The sequence below is a fragment of the Acipenser ruthenus genome, chromosome 60, assembly GCF_902713425.1.
Source record: "Acipenser ruthenus chromosome 60, fAciRut3.2 maternal haplotype, whole genome shotgun sequence".
Taxonomy (NCBI): Eukaryota; Metazoa; Chordata; class Actinopteri; order Acipenseriformes; family Acipenseridae; genus Acipenser; species Acipenser ruthenus.
In genome coordinates this window covers 3,226,745-3,249,119 of record NC_081248.1, presented here as the reverse complement: position 1 = coordinate 3,249,119, position 22,375 = coordinate 3,226,745, and the positions used below count along the sequence as shown (strand labels likewise).

At 38.3% G+C, this 22,375-nt stretch overlaps 2 long non-coding RNA genes across 2 annotated transcripts in view; one reads left to right on the top strand and one right to left on the bottom strand.

Moving 5' to 3' along the window:
- The window catches only part of LOC131725065 (uncharacterized), a 31,487-nt gene extending 16,945 nt beyond the window's left edge, over window positions 1-14,542 (top strand). Inside the window, exon 4 of the long non-coding RNA XR_009320416.1 lies at window positions 13,930-14,542. This is a non-coding gene — a long non-coding RNA (uncharacterized LOC131725065). The remainder of the gene's footprint in view (window positions 1-13,929) is intronic.
- LOC131725067 (uncharacterized) lies at window positions 1,619-21,964 on the bottom strand. Its single transcript, XR_009320418.1, has 3 exons — window positions 21,697-21,964; window positions 14,593-14,656; window positions 1,619-1,714 (listed from the first exon to the last, which is right to left on the bottom strand). It is a non-coding gene; the product is annotated as an uncharacterized LOC131725067 (long non-coding RNA).
- Between the last annotated feature and the right edge of the window lie 411 nt (window positions 21,965-22,375).

The following is a 22,375-nucleotide window of genomic DNA, read 5'->3' as shown; positions in this document are numbered from 1 at the left end:
AGGAATTGGTGGTGCTTCAAAACTGTTCTTGTTCCTGTTAATATAAAGTCATCCCGCTGGATACTTATTGCAATCGATATGAAGCATGATGCAAACAAGGCGAAATGTACGGCATTAAAAATATATATAATGGACTCATTAAAGACGTATGAAAGGGAAATTCAAAATATACTTCCCTCATTACAAAGATACGTCACCATGCAATACTTGGCACTATATGGTGTTGTTCCTAACATAACATTTTCTTTAGAATTTTGTCATAGGTGTTTCTGTTTTCAAAAGCAGTCTGACAGTAGTAGTTGTGGAGTTTATGTATGTTTGTTTGCAAAAACATTGCTATTTGGTGGTAATCACACTGCACTGTGTTGCAATAGAATGAGGGAACTTTCAGTATATGAGTTAGCCCTCTAAGGAATTATTCCTGTATAAATACATTTAAAATTAATCAAAAGTTGTGTTCCATATCTCAAAATTAATATTTCAAGTGCTTAGTTTTTTCTAGTTCTCATAGTGTTTTGTTTTTTAGGACATCGTGGATCTGATCTTCTTCAGTGTTATGCTTGATCCTGTGCAAATATTTTTTTATATATATTTCTAGAATGCCCTGAAGGGTGCTGTTGAGAGCCGAGGACTTCCGGAGATTTCCTCAAATTAGAAATGAGGTTTTTTCTCCCCCCAGTGCTGTTAACAGTAGTCTAGTTCGCTTGAAATTCACTTTACAAATTAAAGCACAGGTAATTCAATGTCAAAGTGTGGCGTCATCTTTATTTTCTGTACCCCCAGTGTGTCTACAATACATTTCACCCCACTTTCATAGATGCACAATCTTTAGTTTTGTCAGGAGTGGGTCTTGAGTGTGCCCAGTACCCGAACATGACAGGAAAATGGCTGTTTAACTAGACACCTGACATAAAAAGTAGTGTTGCTATTACAGTGACGTAAATCTTAAGTAACTAACTTTATCTTCTCTATTGTGTCTACGTTACATTTCACCCCACTTTCTATGTGTATATAAACTATATTTTTTGTGCTGGATACGGGACATACGCCTTTGGGTAGCACAGCACCGAAGACTCATGGACGTGGTACACACCACCACCACTCAAGCCCTAAAATTAAATGACAGGTTTTTTTTTTTTTTTGTTTTTTTTTAATATAATACAATCCACATTAATGTAATTATTATTATTTATTTCTTAGCAGATGCCGTTATCCATGGCGACTTACAATTGTTACAAGATATCACATTATTTTTTACTTACAATTACATTATTCTTTACACATTATTTTTACATAAAATTACCCATTTATACAGTTGGGTTTTTACTGGAGCAATCTAGGTAAAGTACCTTGCTCAAGGGTACAGCAACAGTGTCCCCCACCTGGGATTGAACCCACAACCCTAACCACTACTCCACACTGCTGCCCATAATGCAGCTACACACTGAGGAAATGTAATTCAGATAATAGCACCAAATTGATGATCACTTAGATTGTTTTGCATTTTTATTGTCTAATGCCAAAGAACATCATAAAACAACACAAATTAAATTTTAATACTTACAGAGTCATCTCCAAGCATAGCTCCTCAGCTTCCTTCTTGGTGGTACCGTGCTTCACCTCTGCCCACTGTAAGGATCAGCACTGCCGATTACTGCTGCTGACCCTCTCACAACCACACGTGGACTGAGGCCAGGTTTACTGCTCTGCAAACCTGTAAGAACATAAGAAAGTTTACAAACGAGAGGAGGCCATTCAGCCCATCTTGCTTGTTTGGTTGTTAGTAGCTTATTGATCCCAGAATCTCATCAAGCAGCTTCTTGAAGGATCCCAGGGTGTCAGCTTCAACAACATTACTGGGGAGTTGGTTCCAGACCCGCACAATTCTCTGTGTAAAAAGTGCCTCCTATTTTCTGTTCTGAATGCCCCTTTATCAAATCTCCATTTGTGACCCCTGGTCCTTGTTTCTTTTTTCAGGTCAAAGAAGTCCCCTGGGTCGACATTGTCTATACCTTTTAGGATTTTGAATGATTGAATCAGATCGCCACGTAGTCTTCTTTGTTCAAGACTGAATAGATTCAATTATTTTAGCCTGTCTGCATACGACATGCCTTTTAAGCCCGGGATAATTCTGGTTGCTCTTCTCTGCACTCTTTCTAGATCAGCAATATCCTTTTTGTAACGAGGTGACCAGAACTGAACACAATATTCTAGGTGAGGTCTTACTAATGCATTGTAAAGTTTTAACATTACTTCCCTTGATTTAAATTCAACACTTCTCACAATATTTCAGAGCGTCTTGATGGCCTTTTTTTTAGCTTCCCCACATTGAAGACATTTCTGCGTCAACATAAACTCCTAGGTCTTTTTCATAGTTCCCTTCTTCAATTTCAGTATCTCCCATATGATATTTATAATGCACATTTTTATTGCCTGCATGCAATACTTTACACTTTTCTCTATTAAATGTCATTTGCCATGTGTCTGCCCAGTTCTGAATGCTGTCTAGATCACTTTGAATGACCTTTGCTGCTGCAACAGTGTTTGCCACTCCTCCTATTTTTGTGTCGTCTGCAAATTTAACAAGTTTGCTAACTATTAATGTAGATTAGGAATAGCAGTGGACCTAATACTGATCCCTGTGGTACACCACTGGTTACCTCACTCCATTTCGAGGTTTCTCTTCTAATCAGTACTTTCTGTTTTCTACATGTTAACCACTCCGTAATCCATGTGCATGCATTTCCTTGAATCCCTACTGCGTTCAGTTTGAGAATTAATCTTTTATGCGGGACTTTGTCAAAAGCTTTCTGGAAATCTAAATAAACCATGTTGTATGCTTTGCAGTTATCCATTTTCAATGTTGCATCCTCAAAAAAGTCAAGTAGGTTAGTTAGACACAATCTCCCTTTCCTAAAACCATGCTGACTGTCTCCCAGGATATTGTTACCATATAGGTAATTTTCCATTTTGGATCTTATTATAGTTTCCATAAGTTTACATGTAATAGAAGTCAGGCTTATTGGTCTGTAGTTACCTGGTTCGGTTTTGTCTCCCTTTTTGTGGATCGGTATTACGTTTGCAATTTTCCAGTCTGTCGGTACAACCCCTGTGTCAAGAGACTGTTGCATGATCTTGGTTAGCGGTTTGTAAATAACTTCTTGTGCAGCAAACAGTTGCTGGTAAGCTGCACACCACATGAGCTGTGCAAGGAGAGGCATGCCACTAAGATGTACACCATCAGTACACCACAGATCTGAGCATGTGATGGGGAAGTGATCGGATATTGAGAGGTATCAGACCTTCATTTGGGCTGCACAGCGATGGTATTCCTGACGCAACAGATCTTGAAGGCCAAGGTCAACGGTAAGCCGGGTCGGAAAATCTAATACTACCACCTACCAACAAGGAGCTTAAACAGGATTACAATAACATAAAAGGAATAAAAAATCCCTATTGTTTTCAGTTACAATCGTTAATTTTTTTTTTTTGAGTGAAATAATTACATTTAACCCCCTTTTACTGAGTTACAGGAATGGCTGAAATACACAACCTACCAGCCAAAATGTCATGTTTTCAGCGCCCGGGCACTACTGAAACCCCAGCAACAATAGCAGTGACGTAAATCTGGCTCAACCAACCCCATTTTCTATTCACTGTGAATCTGTTCATTACATTTCACCCCCCTTTTACTGAGTTACAATCCTTAATTTTTTTCAGGAATGTATGAAATATACACGACAGATTTTTACATACAAAATATATAATAGAATAGAAATATAAACAAATATAAATAAAATAAGCAACATAAACAAATAGAAATAGAATACGCAATATAAACAAAAATAAAGATAAATACAATAAGGCATTTTTTTTAGCAGATTATTTGAGACTTATTTTGAAATACGCTTTCGACCCTCTCTGACTGACACCGGAAATTGAATAATGTTGCCAGCAACTGTTGCTAGCTTCACACAGGTATATTTATGCATGCAAAGTACTGTAGTAGCCTAAATACGATTTAGACCGGACATTTCTGCGACAGAACAGAGACCAATCCAATATAGTGCTTTCTCGAAGTGTCAGGTCTTAAATTCAACGATTACTATCCTATACCTCTATTCAGATTCCGATAGCGTACTGCACATGTGCGAACGTTGACCTTCATTCCTGCATGTGGTTTTAGAAAACAGAGAAGTAATAATAATCTGTAGTCAGTCTGCATGCATCCATTTGTTTAGTTAGGGATAAAGTAATACATTTGTTAAAGTATGTATGTATTTGTTAATAGCCCTACTGAGGCAGCAAATGTTTCCCAGCTTTAAAATGATGTGATAGTTTAAAATAATGTCTGCAAAAGAAACTGGTAATATAGAACAGGATGAGCTGTTAGAAAGGCTGATTGCACATTGTGGGGAATATGAATAGAGGTATAGGATAGTAATCTTTGAATTTAAGACCTGACACTTTGATAAAGCACTATACTGGATTGGCCGCCGTTCTACTGCAGAAATGTCCGGTCTTCAAATCGTACTTAGGCTATTACGGTACTTTGCAAGCGAAAATATCCTGTGTTTTCTGAAAACTTCAATCCAAGTATACAGTTGAATTCATGTAAACACAGAAAAGTGACGTTTTAAGAAAATCAGTTTTCTGATTCAGTTTTCCGAAAACGCTTTGTCATATAAACATACTGATTGACTGTGCCTAGTTAGGTCTTACTCTACTGTTACTAGTATGTCTTGTTTTAACATTTACATGTTACTCTGAATGCTCACAACCTTTATTTGTTGTATAAAAAACAATATGGGGACAATTTAAATATGATGCCAGCCAGTGTTCACGGCGACAGCGTGGGAGAAGTACAGTCGTGGAAAAGTACAGAGCAGTTAGAAGCAGTAAGGAGAAATTACATCTCTAAAATTACATCTTTAATTGCTTTAAATCAGAAAACACTGCAGCTTAAAAGTCTAACAGCTGCGTGTCTTTTTCTGATAACACGCTGAACTGAAATTCGCCGCCGTTCTGAGACACGGGGGAGGGTCGGAGCCAGCAGGAAACAGAAAACAAACAAAAGCCAGCCAGTGTTCACAGTGACAGCGTGTGGATGCGACGTGTGGGAGAAGTACAGTCGTGGAAAAATACAGAGCAGTTAGAAGCAGTTTCAAAGCAGGTTGACAGCTGCAGGAGCTAAACTAAACTCACAAAAAAAAAAATATTAACATGGTCCTCAAGCCAGTAATCTGTGACAACTGCATGATGTGGGAAATCCGAGAAAACCCACCAGAGCTCAACCAAGTGATTGTAAAGTGCCGCACGATCCAGGACTTGCTTAAACGAGTAAATGTGTTAGAAATGGAGCTGCAGGAAATGAGACAGCAACAGGAGCTTGAGGAGCTGGCACACCCACATTGTTGGGGACTCCATATTGAGAAACACAGCAAGTTCAGTTTGCAGTTTGGACCCTCTTACTACAACATTGTGCTGCCTTCCAGGAGCCTCTGTCAAGCACATCACTGAGAATGTGGACAGGATCTTAGAACGAACAGGAGATGACCCGGTAGTAGTTGTCCACATCGGTACAAACGACATTGGAAGAGACAGGCCAAGATCCCTGCAAAACAAATTCAGAGATCTAGGAACGAAATTAAAAGACAAGACCAAAACTGTGGTATTTTCTGGGATACTGCCGGCACCTTGCAAAGGACCATATGGACAGCTGGAAATACAAAATCAAAATGCATGACTGAAATCATGGTGCACACAGGAAGGCTTTATCTTTCTTGAACATTGGAGCACATTCTACAACAAGAACTATCTATATAGGCGGGATGGACTGCACTTAAACAGAAAGGGAACCAATCTACTCGGACAAAGATCTTTGAGGAGGTCCAGAAGCATTTAAACTAGAAAGGAAGGGGTGAGAAAACAAAAAAACAGAAGGGAGACCACATCAAAACAAGGGCAACAACTCAGGTAAGACAACTATTTAATGTATTTATCTTAATGCTAGAAGTCTCAGAAACAAAATGTTAGAACTTGAAGCTACTGCACTAACAAGTAACTACGACGTGATAGGTGTTACAGAAACTTGGTTGTCTGAGAGTGATGGAGACGAATATAATATTAGTGGGTACACACTATATAGGAAAGACGGGCAAGACAGAAGAGGTGGAGGGGTAGCGCTATACATAAGAAATAGTCTTGAAGCCCAGGTGTTAAATCTTTTTAGTCTTTTCAAATAACGAAGACAGAATAACTAAAACAGAGGTCAGAGAGACATTGGCAAACTCAGACCACAACATGGTCTCATTTCAAGTGATTTTTAAACCCCAAAAAGTAATGACTAAAGCTAAGATTTACAATTTTAGAAAAGCAAATTATAAAGGTATGAAACAGAGACTAACAGAAGTAGATTGGAGTAAAATAGAGAAAACATCCACAGGAAAAGGATGGCTGTTTTTTAAAAATGTAGTACTAGAGGCGCAAAACAATTGCATCCCAAAGGTAGACAAATCTAAATCTAAAACAAAATGGCCAATGTGGTTTAATAGATCAATTAAAAAAAATATTCAACAAAAAAAGGCACTTTACAGAGCGTTTAAAAGGGACCAAAAACAAAGTACACAGAAAGAGTACTTGGAACTGCAAACACAAGTCAAAAAGGAAATTAGAAAGGCCAAGAGAGATAGAAATCAATATTGCTAAGGGGGCTAAAACCAATTCCAAAATGTTTTTCCAATATTATAACAGCAAGAGAACATTCAAAGGAGGAGGTTAAATGTCTAAGAGACACAAATGGCAAAATCATAGACAAAGAAAAAAATAGCAAATATATTAAATGATTACTTTTCACAGGTTTTTACAAAGGAGGACACGGACAACATGCCCCACATGTCGACCTGTTCCTATCCAGTTTTAAATAACTTTAGCATAACAGAGTGTTAAAGGGACTAGGAGCTCTTAAAATAAACAAATCCCCTGGGCCGGATGAGATCCTCCCAATAGTACTCAAAGAAATGAAAGAAGTTATTTACAAACCGCTAACCAAGATCTCTTGACACAGGGGTTGTACCGACAGACTGGAAAATTGCAAACGTAATACCGATCCACAAAAAGGGAGACAAAACTGAACCAGGTAACTACAGACCAATAAGCCTGACTTCTATCATATGTAAACTTATGGAAACTATAATAAGATCTAAAATGGAAAATTACCGATATGGTAACAATATCCTGGGAGACAGTCAGCATGGTTTTAGGAAAGGGAGATCGTGTCTAATTAACCTGCTTGACATTTTTGAGGATGCAACATTGACAAAGGATAATTGCAAAGCATACAACATGGTTTATTTAGATTTCCAGAAAGCTTTTGACAAAGTCCTGCATAAAAGATTAATTCTCAAACTGAACGCAGTAGGGATTCAAGGAAGTACATGCACATGGATTAGGGAGTGGTTAACATGTAGAAAACAGAAAGTACTGATTAGAGGAGAAACCTCAAAATGGAGCGAGGTAACCAGTGGTGTACCACAAGGATCAGTATTAGGTCCTCTGCTATTCCTAATCTACATTAATGATTTAGATTTTGGTATAGTAAGCAAACTTGTTAATTTTGCAGACGACACAAAAATAGGAGGAGTGGCAAACACTGTTGCAGCAGCAAAGGTCATTCAAAATGATCTAGACAGCATTCAGAACTGGGCAGACACATGTTTGTTGCGCTGTTTTGGGCGATGGAGCTGGCTCCTGACATCCAGTTCACCAACTATATTTATTAACGTGGAGGGCAAAAAATGGGAATTAATTCAGTTACATTTAAGCAGCTCGCTTGCTCTTCATGTTTAACTTTAGCGTAGTTTTTGCAGCAAGGGTATTCTCAAACAGCTGCTTTAATACTAAAACAACGGCATAACGCAGTTCATGGTAAGTGGTTTTATACAGAACCCTAATCCCACAAGAGATATACAACATGGCAGTCCAGACACAGCAAAAAACATTAATAAAAAAAAGCCACCTGCATTATCATTCAGGTCGACTACATCACTGCTAACCGTAAAATCACCCATCAGCCACTACTTTCTGCTGTCTTGGAATCCACAGTAACAACTGACCCGCTCCCTTGCAATATTTATAGTTAAGGATAAACACACTCATTAACATTTACACGTGAAATGCAGGTTTCCATGTGAAACTGGGCGTGGATTTCCTGTGTCTCGTCATTTACCTGAGTAAATGAGATTTACCCAATCCCTCTCTTTGGCCGCTTTTTTCGGCCACAAACCTGATTTACATGTGCCACATGTGCACACACATTGCCATTTCACGTGTAAATTGACCCGCATGGAAACCCCATGAATGATAATCCAGGTGCAATGGTGTTTTATTTATAATCCAAAAGTCACTTGACAACTGTAAATAATAATGAATGGTAGTACACAAGGCTGTGTACTACACAGTTTAACCCAGGGGTTCAGTCCTGAAACAATAAACACAGTATATTTATATTTAATACACACACAAACTCGAGAGGACCAGTAGTTCCTCGCGCCAAGTTAAAGCAAAGCACGAGAACTGCCAGTGATTCTCTATACAGCACGGAGGGTTTACGTGTTTTCAGGGTATTGTCGCAGCAAAAGTAAATCAGCCAAAACACCATTCCACATTTAATTTGTAGTTCCCAACACTTACGTGAAATTTAGAAAAAAAAAGTAAATATCTGTCATACAGTAAGAGAAATAAGTCACCAAAGGAAGGTAAAAATGTCCCTCTCCTCCTCCTCCTTTTTCTCCAGACGTAGATTTTGCAGATTTTTTCACACCCCAGGCACGTTTATTCACGCATATGTATATTAAAGCATTAAGGTACGAGGGGGCGTGGGTTACCATGGATATTGTCACTGCTTGGTGCGTTGTTAGGTATGAGGCATAGCCAAGTTAGCACAGCAAATGGATCAAGGGTTACATTCACGAAATTAAAGGTGAATTAGCAAGCGTCTCATCTGGTGATCGGAAAGTGAATACTGTACTGTGCTAACTTATATTCTTTAAAAAAGTGTTTCTGTCAGTTTTAGTTCGAGAACATTTAACAAATATGTCCAGTGTTGATATGAAGTACCTGTTTGTGTATTGTTTCTACGTGTATTGGTATTAATCATGTGTTTGTACATTGTTTATAAATTCCAAATACTGTAGTGACCAGGGCACCATTCTGTGTCTGCTGGATTTGTATGTTGTCCCATTGTTTGCCTTGTCCGCCTTGTCCTGTGTATGTGTTGCATGTATTGTAAGGGCGCCACCATACCACTTAGAATGGGAGAGGAGCGAGGGATGGATCCGGTTGGTCGGTCTGGGTGGAGTGGGTGGGAGCAGCCAGGGGGGTATAAGAACCACCTGCGCGGGGGGGGGGGGGGGGGAGGAGGTGAAAGGTTTGAGTGCTGAACGTCTGGAGGAACCAAGCAAATATAATTCTAGTGAGAGATAGCCAGTGAGAGACTGAAGCCTGGTAGTTACGTAGAGCGAGAGTCTGAGTGAGAGCAAGAAAGTGAAAGTGGGGGTCGGTGGGTGAAGGAAGGAGTTAGGGTCTTGTTTTATTGTTTTTGTGGCGTTGTTTTGGCCCGAACAGGGACTGAGTTATTTAGATTAATAAATTGATTATCAATTGCGCCTGGCAACGCTCTCTGTCTTCTGCTTTATTATCAAGAGCACAGGTCATTACAATACAGTTAAGAGGCAGGCAAATGTAAGGATGCCGTTTCTGTCATGCATTTTGTGACAAACTGTCTTTACTTATTCAAACGCATTCTGTATTATTTTAACTTTTATAACTCAGTGACAGAAGTTCAAGCCCAGCAGTATTACCACTTTGCTGTGTAACGTGTTTAATAATTTCTTAAATGTAAAAATATGTGGTGTACTGCATATGTAATATGACAGATGTTAAATAAAGTTCAAGTATTTTTCGTTGATAAGCCCTTTATTGTTACACCAGTAGACGCACCATATACAGTGTGTCCCACGAATGTTGAGCACCTTTATTTTTCAAATAACTTTTTAAAAAGTTTTAAATGTTATTTTTCATAACTACTGAATGTTAATCAGTGGTTTATGGTGTGTTGAATGTAATATTTGACTATTATGTATAAAGTTACCTTATATAACCACCAATACCACAAACAGTATGTTTACATTTCTATCAGAGTACAACTCCACTGCAGTTTGACTCTGCAGCTGTACACCCAGCCTCGTTTTAAGTCTGCCGTGAATAAAGTCTATTGTAATGAACTATCCTATTTGATTCCCTGAAATTTCTTTTAGCATACTTCCAGCTTTTCTTTAAAAATGATACAAAAAAATAAATGTCACAAGTGGCCAAATTTGGTTTATGAGGGAAACACTTCTTTTTTTATTATTATTATTGTCAGTAATGGCTGATTTCACTTATTATCTGTTTCACTGTTTAAGTTTTGATTGATTTTGTGGTGGTGATTATTTTTAGCCCTTTGATTTATGAGGGAGAAGCAGCCCACTGTTTGGAGTGGCGGTTTTGTTGTTTTGTTTTGTTTATATTGTAGCGCAGGCATTAATAGATAAATTGGCCGCAAACTGACAGACCATCCAGAGCTGAAATTCATCAAGCCATTAATGGCCTTACCTACCCTATACAGACGTGCTCAAATTTGTTGGTACCCCTCCACAAAAAACGAAGAATGCACAATTTTCTCTGAAATAACTTGAAACTGACAAAAGTAATTGGCATCCACCATTGTTTATTCCATATTTAATAGAAATCAGACTTTGCTTTTGATTTTTTATTCAACATAATATTGTAAATAATAAATCAAATGAAAATGGCATGGACAAAAATTATGGGACCGCTAACCTAATATTTTGTTGCACAACCTTTAGAGGCAATCACTGCAATCAAACGTTTTCTGTAGCTCTCAATGAGACTTCTGCACCTGTTAACAGGTAGTTTGGCCCACTCTCCCTGAACAAACTGCTCCAGCTGTCTCAGGTTTGATGGGTGCCTTCTCCAGACTGCAAGTTTCAGCTCTTTCCATAGATGTTCGATAAGATTCAGATCAGGACTCATAGGCGGCCACTTCAGAATAGTCCAATGTTTTGTTCCTATCCATTCTTGGGTGCTTTTAGCTTTGTGTTTTGGGTCATTATCCTGTTGGAGGACCCATGACCTGCGACTGAGACAGAGCTTTCTGACACTGGGCAGTACGTTTTGCTCCAGAATGCCTTGATAGTCTTGAGATTTCATTGTGCCCTGCACAGATTCAAGGCGCAGCAAAGCAGCCCCAAAACATAACCATGTTTCACTGTAGGTATGGTGTTCTTTTCTTTGAAAGCTTCATTTTTTCGTCTGTGAACATAGAGCTGATGTGACTTGCCAAAAAGCTCCAGTTTTGACTCATCTGTCCAAAGGACATTCTCCCAGAAGGATTGTGGCTTGTCAATATGCATTTTAGCAAATTCCAGTCTGGCTTTTTTATGTTTTTCTTTCAAAAGTGGAGTCCTCCTGGGTCTTCTTCCATGGAGCCCACTTTCGCTCAAAAAGCGACGGATGGTGCGATCAGAAACTGACGTACCTTCACCTTGGAGTTCAGCTTGTATCTCTTTGGCAGTTATCCTTGGTTCTTTTTCTACCATTCGCACTATCCTTCTGTTCAATCTGGGGTCGATTTTCCTCTTGCGGCCGCGCCCAGGGAGGTTGGCTACAGTTCCATGGACCTTAAACTTCTTAATAATATTTGCAACTGTTGTCACAGGAACATCAAGCTGCTTGGAGATGGTCTTGTAGCCTTTACCTTTACCATGCTTGTCTATTATTTTCTTTCTGATCTCCTCAGACAACTCTCTCCTTTGCTTTCTGTGGTCCATGTTCAGTATGGTGCACACAATGATACCAAACAGCACAGTGACTACTTTTCTCCATTTAAATAGGCTGAATGACTGATTACAAGATTGGAGACATGTGTGATACTAATTAGAGAAACTAATTAGTTTGAAATATCACTATAATCCAATTATTTATTATCTTTTATAAGGGGTACCAACAAATGTGTCCAGGCCATTTTAGAATATCTTTGTAGAATAAGCAATAATTCATCTCTTTTCACAGCTTCTTTGCTTTATTCTATGACATACCAAAGGCATGCAAGTATACATGATAAAATAGCTTTTAATTTCATCACTTTTCAGGAGGAATGAAGCATTATTTCAATGAGCTGTAAGGGTACCAACAAATTTGAGCACATCTGTATAAACTGCTACTTTGATACACCTGGGGCCGGTTGTACTAAATGGATCCAATCCTGGATCCAGGCTCCAATCTTGGTCCTATGACGTACTGGGTTGGACTAAAAGGATCAGAGCTGATCTTGATCTCAGTTTGGCTCAAAATCTGATCCTATTTCGATCTTGCATCAGACCAAGATCAGAGTGGGATCAGAGCTTCATTGAATGTTTTATAAATGGAGAAATTACATGTTTTTAGTTTTGAACAAAGGAATAAACAAAATCATGTAATTTCTCCATTTAAAACTCAGCTCTGATCCCAATCAAATCCTGCTTTACTGTTGATGGTTGCAAATTAAACGAATGAAACTGTAATATGTATTAAACAACAGAGAAGTTTGACATACACCATCATAATACCTAAAGGAAACGCTTTTTACAATTACTAAAGTAATCTTTAAATAAGCACACTGTATTTAGATAATTGATCGACATAACGGTAACTTAATAAACTTCATATATTTGCAGGATTTCACAAAAATATTTCCCTCAGATTATTATATGAAAACGGAGATACTTTAACGTTTTAGAAAACATTAATGTTATATTAACGGTGCATTTAAAAGCAGCCATAAATACTATATTAAGAAAATATAGTTTTATAGAAAACACTCAGTCAGGTCTATAATATACCCTGGCCTAACAGTAGACCTGACTGAGTAACAAAGCCTCATAACTAAATATTATTATATTACACACGTTTTGTGTGTTGACAAAATGATACTGCTGTTATCATTTTATTGATTAAAATTAAATAATTGGGTTTTTTTATGTTTTGGTCAATTCCCTTTTTTTCTTAATGAGCTTACCTTCTCTGACAGCCTTGATCTCCCCCTGTGCCCCTGTCAGCTAGTATCATCAGCCCTTGATTAAAAATGCTCAAAATGTGTTGATAATATGCCCTGATCCAATGCTGCAGCTAGCTGTTTGTGTGTTTGGTGGCCGCTGTAAGAATACAGCATTGTGGGTGTATCCGTCAGAAAATACACACAACCGTGACTGGTAACATTTATTATAAACTTTTCAGAAGTTAAAACAACAACAATCAGATATTAACGTACTCAATCTGTTTTTATAGAAGCATTGGATTTTTTAATTATAAATAAGAACATAAGAACATTTACAAACGAGAGGAGGCCATTCAGCCCATCTTGCTCATTTGGTTGCAGCTTCTTGATTCTTGAACTACTATATTTGAATTTAAATCAAGGGAAGTAATGTAAAAACTCTACAATGCATTAGTAAGACCTCACCTAGAATATTGTGTTCAGTTCTGGTCACCTCGTTGCAAAAAGGATATTGCTGCTCCAGAAAGAGTGCAAAGAAGAGCAACCAGAATTATCCCGGGTTTAAAAGGCATGTCGTATGCTAAAAGAATTGAATTATTCAGTCTTGAACAAAGAAGATTACACGGTGATCTGATTCAAACATTCAAAATCCTAAAAGGTATAGACAATGTCGACCCAGGGGACATTTTTGACTTGAAAAAAGTCTTTTGGGAACGAGAGAATAGTTTTATTGTTCGGGGACCTTTGAATGGTGTTTGTGTTGGGACTGCATGTTCTGGGCTGCATACAGTATTAATCAGATTCTCTGTCCTTTTGGGCGATTGTTTCTGCAGGTACCCGGGTCGAGGGTTTTGTGGGGTATCCGAAAGGACTTTGAGACGATTGTACAAGGAGACAACTTTAATATGCGGTACACCAGCCCCTCGGTTCTAACGGGTGCCTGTGAGTTTTGGGGGACCAGCGGCTGATGGAAAGGGGGTCCATTTCGACCCTGGATAATCTGAGAGACTGTCTCTGGGTTCATGGAGGAGCGTGAGTGAACATTTGTCACGGTCTTGGCCGTGGGAGCCCAAATGATTATTGTGCTGCAAACTCGTCATTCTATTTACATTTATTGAGTATATTATATGATTGCTTATTGTGTTGCTAAATAGTCGTTCTGGTTACATATATTAAGTATACTATATGATTGATTACTGTGCTGCTAACTAGCCATTTGTTTGCCTATATTAGGTGTATTATATGACAGATTAATGTGCTACTAACTAGTCATGTGTTTACAAGCACTATACTTGCCTTTAACTGATGGCTTGAATTATGTGATACATGTGATTCATAGAAAGAATTAATTGTGCTAACATAGTATACTATCCTCATAAGTATTTAACCATTAAAGATTTCTGTGTGTCATTTTCTCCTTAGCTATTTATCCAATTGTAAGATATATGTGTGTAAATAATAAAGTAATAAGTAATAAAGAAATCTGAGTTTCTTACCTGGTTTGTGGTCCTTAGGTTATCCTCTGGGGGTCGGGGTGAGCAGCATGGAATATAAAAGTACCTGCACAGAGAGAGAGAGAGAGATACACACTGAAATTAAGTCAAGCTGTTTGGATTTTCTTTGTTGTCTCTTGACCAGTTTAGTGCAAGAGTATATAGTTGCAGAACGAAGGCTCCCACAGCATAGCTCTCACAGCATAGCTCACACAGGATAGTGCTGTGTGCGCAACTTGTAATTTACGTCGTGCTATATTCACTCAACACCGCTACCACGTGACTATAAACAGGGTATGGGAGGTGGAGAACCCTGAACATAGTGATTACCGTGTGAGAATTCATTGTTGATCCACGGCCAATACCCCAAGAACCTTAGGTTTAGGGTTGGGTTAGTGTTATGAAATAAACTTTGTTTTAGTACCTAAATTATCACCCTTATCATGTAATCGGACTGTACCATATAATGATGACATCTATTACGAGTTGTGCACTCAGCACTACCCTGTGTGAGCTACCCTGCGAGAGCTACGCTGTGGGAGCCTTCGTTCTGCAGCTATACCCAGGGACGCGGGAAGTGGGGGTGCCGGGGGAGGGGTGCGGTGGCGGTGCGGCCGCACCTGCAACTTTTCTCGTTAACTTTAGTTTATGAATGAGCATTTGCACTGCCTGCAAGAAAGTCATGAAACAATTAGTATCGACATGTGTCATTTAGGGTTTCAACCAATTAGCACTATATCATAGCTATGCAAGGGGCTGTTCATGGTTCCAAGCTATCACTGATAGTATCACCACCAAGCACTGTCATGTGAGAGACAGCGTTTACTTCCAAATGTGTCCTGACCTAGCAGCTGGTTTCGCTATGATAACTGTGTGTTTAACAATGTGGGATGGCAAAACATTAAAATGAATCTCTGTAAATTCCAGAACTACATTTCAACAGTCGAGAATAAAGAATATTTAAACGTGTCAATATATTTCTCAATAAACAAATCACAACCTTCCTGCGTTTTTTTTTACTAGTAGTAAGAACCAGTCCACGTTCTGTATGCCACTTATTTTCATTTAATTAAACCAAAGAAATCGTACTCTAAGCTGTATTGTTTGTTTCTCTGTCCTGTTCTTTTTTTATTATTCACTGCCCTTTCATAAGTGTACTGCAACAGCCCAGGCCAGTGAGGCACGATCATTTCCATTAGTAGGCTCATACTATTACTGGATTTGGAATTTGAGATTTTTTTCAGTATGGATTCAAGTAGAAAGTGACATTTTATGTTTTCGCTAAGAACTCAGAAGAGACGTTCAATCGCTAAGGAAAGTAGATCAACAAGGTAGGTTTACGTCGGGTTTAACGGGTGTATAACTGTGTTTCTTGCTACGGCATGACAAACTGCCATTTTCATTTTTAGCTTCCAGTAGAAAATAGTTTTTCCAGTGATCATTGTTGATTGTTACATTTTGAGTTGAATATTTTGTAAAACTGGCCGCAATGTAATGAGGAAGTTCCAAAATGTAAAAAAGAAATGTAAGACGTACTGTATATAAAAGGAAGGCAGGGGGGGTTCAAGACGTTTATAAAGGAGGGAGTGGGTGAAACTACCAAGAGATAAAACAATTCAAAGACACAATCTAAACAAATCAATTTACAACGATACTGACTTCAGTCTTTCTTTCACTATAAATTACTCACAGATGAAAGCAACGCGACTAACTTGACTGTTAAGAACATAAGAACATAAGAAAGTTTACAAACGAGAGGAGGCCATTCAGCCCATCTTGCTCGTTTGGTTGTTAGTAGCTTATTGATCCCAGAATCTCATCAAGCAGCTTCTTGAAGGATCCCAGGGTGTCAGCTTCAACAACATTACTGGGGAGTTGGTTCCACCCCCTCACAAGTCTCTGTGTAAAAAAGTGCCTCCTATTTTCTGTTCTGAATGCCCCTTTATCTAATCTCCATTTATGACCCCTGGTCCTTTTTTCTTTTTTCAAGTCAAAGAAGTCCCCCGGGTTGACATTGTCTATACCTTTTAGGATTTTGAATGTTTGAATCAGATCGCCGCGTAGTCTTCTTTGTTCAAGACTGAATAGATTCAATTATTTTAGCCTGTCTGCATACGACATGCCTTTTAAACCCGGGATAATTCTGGTTGCTCTTCTTTGCACTCTTTCTAGAGCAGCAATATCCTTTTTGTAACGAGGTGACCAGAACTGAACACAATATTCTAGGTGAGGTCTTACTAATGCATTGTAGAGTTTTAACATTACTTCCCTTGATTTAAATTCAACACTTCTCACAATATATCCAAGCATCTTGTTAGCCTTTTTTATAGCTTCCCCACATTGTCTAGATGAAGACATTTCTGAGTCAACATAAACTCCTAGGTCTTTTTCATAGTTCCCTTCTTCAATTTCACTATCTCCCATATGATATTTATAATGAACGTTTTTATTGCCCTCATGCAATACTTTACACTTTTCTCTATTAAATTTCATTTGCCATGTGTCTGCCCAATTTTGAATGCGGTCTAGATCATTTTGAATGACCTTTGCTGCTTCAACAGTGTTTGCCACTCCTCCTATTTTTGTGTCGTCTGCAAATTTAACGAGTTTGCTTACTATACCAGAATCTAAATCATTAATGTAGATTAGGAATAGCAGAGGACCTAATACTGATCCTTGTGGTACACCACTGGTTACCTCACTCCATTTCGAGGTTTCTCCTCTAATCAGTACTTTCTGTTTTCTACCTGTTAACCACTCCCTAATCCATGTGCATGCATTTCCTTGAATCCCTACTGCGTTCAGTTTGAGAATTAATCTTTTATGCGGGACTTTGTCAAAAGCTTTCTGGAAATCTAAATAAACCATGTCGTATGCTTTGCAGTTATCCATTTTCAATGTTGCATCCTCAAAAAATCAAGCAGGTTAGTTAGACACGATCTCCGTTTCCTAAAACCATGCTGGCTGTCTCCCAGGATATTGTTACCATATAGGTAATTTTCCATTTTGGATCTTATTATAGTTTCCATAAGTTTACATGTAATAGAAGTCAGGCTTATTGGTCTGTAGTTACCTGGTTCGGTTTTGTCTCCCTTTTTGTGGATCGGTATTACGTTTGCAATTTTCCAGTCTGTCGGTACAACCCCTGTGTCAAGAGACTGTTGCATGATCTTGGTTAGCGGTTTGTAAATAACTTCTTTCATTTCTTTGAGTACTATTGGGAGGATCTCACCCGGCCCAGGGGATTTGTTTATTTTAAGAGCTCCTAGTCCCTTTAACACTTCTGCCTCTGTTATGCTAAAGTTATTTAAAACTGGATAGGAACAGGTCGACATGTGGGGCATGTTGTCCGTGTCCTCCTTTGTAAAAACCTGTGAAAAGTAATCATTTAATATATTTGCTATTTTTTTTTCTTGATCTATGATTTTGCCATTTGTGTCTCTTAGACATTTAACCTCCTCTTTGAATGTTCTCTTGCTGTTATAATATTGGAAAAACATTTTGGAATTGGTTTTAGCCCCCTTAGCAATATTGATTTCTATCTCTCTCTTGGCCTTTCTAACTTCCTTTTTGACTTGTGTTTGCAGTTCCAAGTACTCTTTCTGTGTGCTTTGTTTTTGGTCCCTTTTAAACGCTCTGTAAAGTGCCTTTTTTCGCTGAATATTTTTTTTAATTGATCTATTAAACCATTTTGGCCATTTTGTTTTAGATTTAGATTTGTCTACTTTTGGGATGTAATTGTTTTGTGCCTCTAGTCATTGGCGACTCATGGCTAGAAAAACTGGTGGGGCACAGCCCCCCCCAAAAAAAACGTGCTCAAACCCGATGCCCGATTTTAACCATTTTTATGTAAACATTAAGCTAGCTTTATAACATTACCAGATATTTCATCACAAACAGTTCTACGCCAGATTGTCACAATCAAGAGAGCTGCAAACAACACTTTACAGGCAAGAGTCTCTTATCGACAGACAGCTACACCTGCACTAACCTGAGCGTTTGAAATGGAAGTATCGTCACACTCTTGTGCTGTTCGTAACATTCTGAACTACAGAAGAGTCAGGTTCGGTTTCTGTTGATGTCTCTGGCGTTGGAGGTTTAGCTTTTTTGTTGTAGAAAAACTCCAAACGTAGCTGTCTTTTTGCCATTTTAACAGGGCTCAAATTCACTCCGTTTTAGCACATATTTTCGCTGACTGAAAAAGTGAAAGTCTCACACGAGAACAAATATATCGGTGAAGGGTCTTAGACACTCTTTGTTATGTTATTATGTTTTGAAAGTTTGAAATAAACTGCGCATTTTTAAATAATAAACCCTGGCAACAGTGGCGTAGCCAGGATTTTTTTTCGGGAGATGGTGGCAATGGTAACTTTTTTAAGGTGAATAGTCACAGTGGTGAAATTGGCAACCTGATTTCTTATTAGGGCATTGACGTTTTATTTTCGAAAAATAAATAACTTTTTTTTTTTTTTTAACAGAAGATCCAATAACAAAATACACTGTTGTGCAAAATAGTTAAAAAGAGAGATTCAGTTCAGAACACTTCCGTTTAAAAACAAAAAAGGAAATACGAAGCAAAGGACTTGAACTTTTAACATGCGCATCAGATTTCAATTTCACATTATGATAATAAATAACTATATATAATTTCATTCGTACTTATGGTTGTTCATTTCACATTTGGTGTTCAAAGCAAAGCAAACCATTTTATTTAATTTCACAAATCCTGACTAATGTAATTACTCTTTGACTGACGCAGGACTGCCGATGGTACCTAATCTTCTGGAGGTTCAGGGGAGGAGGGACTTGTGCACACAGTTGCATTAACTACATTGTATAACTACAGCGCCTTTAAAAACAAAAAAAATGTACAAACAGCTGATCCAACAAAAAACTTGGGTTGATTGACAGCAAATCCAACCACTCATTTTTTTTGGTATCACACTGCACTGACATTCGCTAGTTGAGCTGACGGACACGCTGTAGCCTAAACAAACAATCAGAATGAAAACAAGTAGGTAACCGAACTCGGGAATTGAAACAGTTTTGCCGGTTTTCTCTCAGCAGCGTCCAGAACTGTTTTCATTCTGATTTATTTCTTTAGTTATTCAATTAATAACAGGTTGTACATTTACCACCACTCCATCTCCAAGACCTGGATGGACTTGGTTACCGTCCCTTGATGAAGCTGGCTGCACAATCCGTGAAAAATGATAATCTTATTAGTAGGCTGGCTGCTGGAGAGGTCAGCTGGCAATAAGATATGTCATGAGGCGAGTGCATTCTATGTAAATACATAGGCTACTCATTACATAGTAGATGTCCTCTACCACATCTATGTGTGTAGTAGCTAGGCTACATAGCATATACAGTAATCATAGCCTATATGTTTCATGCATCTGTGTTTGGGGTTGAGCAAGTACAGCTTGCTTATGTATTCTCATTGGTTGATAGCAACGCGGTAAATAAAAATTTCTTTCCGTGAGCGAAAAGAAAAATCAGCGCCGCCCATGCCACGTCCGCCCCGCTATAATGGGAAGCGAAAAATATAACAATATTGCAATTTCTTACACATGTTTCAGTGTGAACGATCCTAACACAGTGGTTAAGCCACTTCCTGGCAGAAATCTGGGGGGGCACGTGACCAGGCGTGCCCCCCGTATGCGTCGCCACTGCCTCTAGTACTACTTTTTTTTAAAAACAGCCACGTAAGAACATAAGAAAGTTCACAAACGAGAGGAGGCCATTCAGCCCATCTTGCTCGTTTGGTTGTTAGTAGCTTATTGATCCCAGAATCTCATCAAGCAGCTTCTTGAAGGATCCCAGGGTGTATTGCTCTGTATCCCCCGATTGCAATTCAAATAGCGCCCCTTTTAATGCAAACACGTAAGATAATTAATACTTCAAGTCGTTTCTTTGTAACTCTATATTTTTCTATTTATTAAGTTTAACAAGCCGTGTGTAGCCAGACAGGACGTCTGTATGTTACGAAATCAGCGGTGTGTAGTGCAGTGACAACATCCTCCTCATAGTGAGAGAAAAGACACCAGTTTTCATTAAGAAATGTAGAGCTACAAAATATTTGAGCTCGATTTAATCCAGCCCCTGGTTAAACGATGCTAATCACAGCTTCAAAGACAAGTAGAGAGAACATAAATCAATGTAAAAATCTACCAACACTATATTAATAAGCAACAGTTGCTACAAAATGTCAAGCAGTAGTGCACTGCCTTTAAAATTGTAACTTTGTTTCCCAATGCGTCTACACATCGAATGTACGAAAGCGGAACATTCCCGATTAGCAGGGGTGTGTGTAACATGTTTTCAAGTCTGATCTGTGTTAGGTTAGAGACCAGCACAATTTATAATGTGTGAACAGACCTATTAAACGTGTCGAATAGAATGAAAGCATTTTAGTGCCAAAGATTAATGTATTTTATTTGTATTTATTTTAAAAAGACAGTACATCAGATTTGCAACGTAGTTAAGCACATAAGAAAGTTTACAAACGAGAGGAGGCCATTCAGCCCATCTTGCTCGTTTGGTTGTTAGTAGCTTATTGATCCCAGAATCTCATCAAGCAGCTTCTTGAAGGATCCCAGGGTGTCAGCAAGTAATACGTAGTCTTGTTGCTTTGAATCTTGCATAAATATTTTTAGACTGTGTGCCGCTGTGCCTTATTCCTTATGAAACTCACTTGGTGTGTGCATATTTTGATGGTGAAATGCACACAAAATGACGATTTTGTATATATTTAAATATTGTCCGAAAGTGGCCCCCGCCCCCCCTAAACAATATTGAAGCTACTGTCACATAATTCACTAAAACTATTATATAAACAATAAAGTAACTTACCGCTCTTCACAGAACCGATTTTATATGTTAAATAAATTAATCTAAAACAATAATTTAGGAATTCAATACCAATGAAACCATCATTTGGGTAATTTCATCAACCATAACATCACAAATACCAAAAATCAAATAAGTATTAGTCGCCATTTTAAAAGTCGCTCAGCGCGCTCGTGTAGCAGAGCTCACTTACACGCCCACTGTCACGCCGTACACTAAAATCACGATATTTAAATAAACAATAAAGTAACTTACCCCTCTTCAGTCTGATGAAACAAATTTTTTTTTTTTTTCAAATGAAGCAGCCGCACGCGCACAGAGTGAAGCGGGAAGCTTGTCTGGAGTCTCTCTCGAGCTGAATTTCAAACAGTAAAGAAGCAACGGCTTTTATTTCATTTGGCTTTTTGTTCTCTTTAACTACACTGAATTTACCTCAGTTGTTGGTTATTTATTATATTATTATTCTAGAAACTGGAAGCGAGGTAAGTTTATTTTTTAAAATGATTTATTACAACAAATTATCGTGATAGTAGGCTAACCGTTAAATGAACTTTTCAAAATTGCCACACAATTTATTATTTACAACTTGTTGGAAACGATTTAACAGTAAATGTTGTACTTTTTTAATTAGTCCGTGACAGGAGCATTTACACGAATACATATGTTTTTATTCGGGTTGTTTTAAACTGTGCACTCGGGCTCACACACACTGCGCTAGTCCCGCCCTTTTATTTTCTTTACAAGCTTATCAGTTACCTTATTGGTTGCAATAACAGATTGATTATTTATTAAAAACAGGTGCCAGACATTACAAATGTAACTTCTTAGGGTGATGAAATACAACTTTTGTCTGAAGCAGCCGCACGCGCACAGAGTGAAGCGGGAAGCTTGTCTGGAGTCTCTCTCGAGCTGAATTTCAAACAGTAAAGAAGCA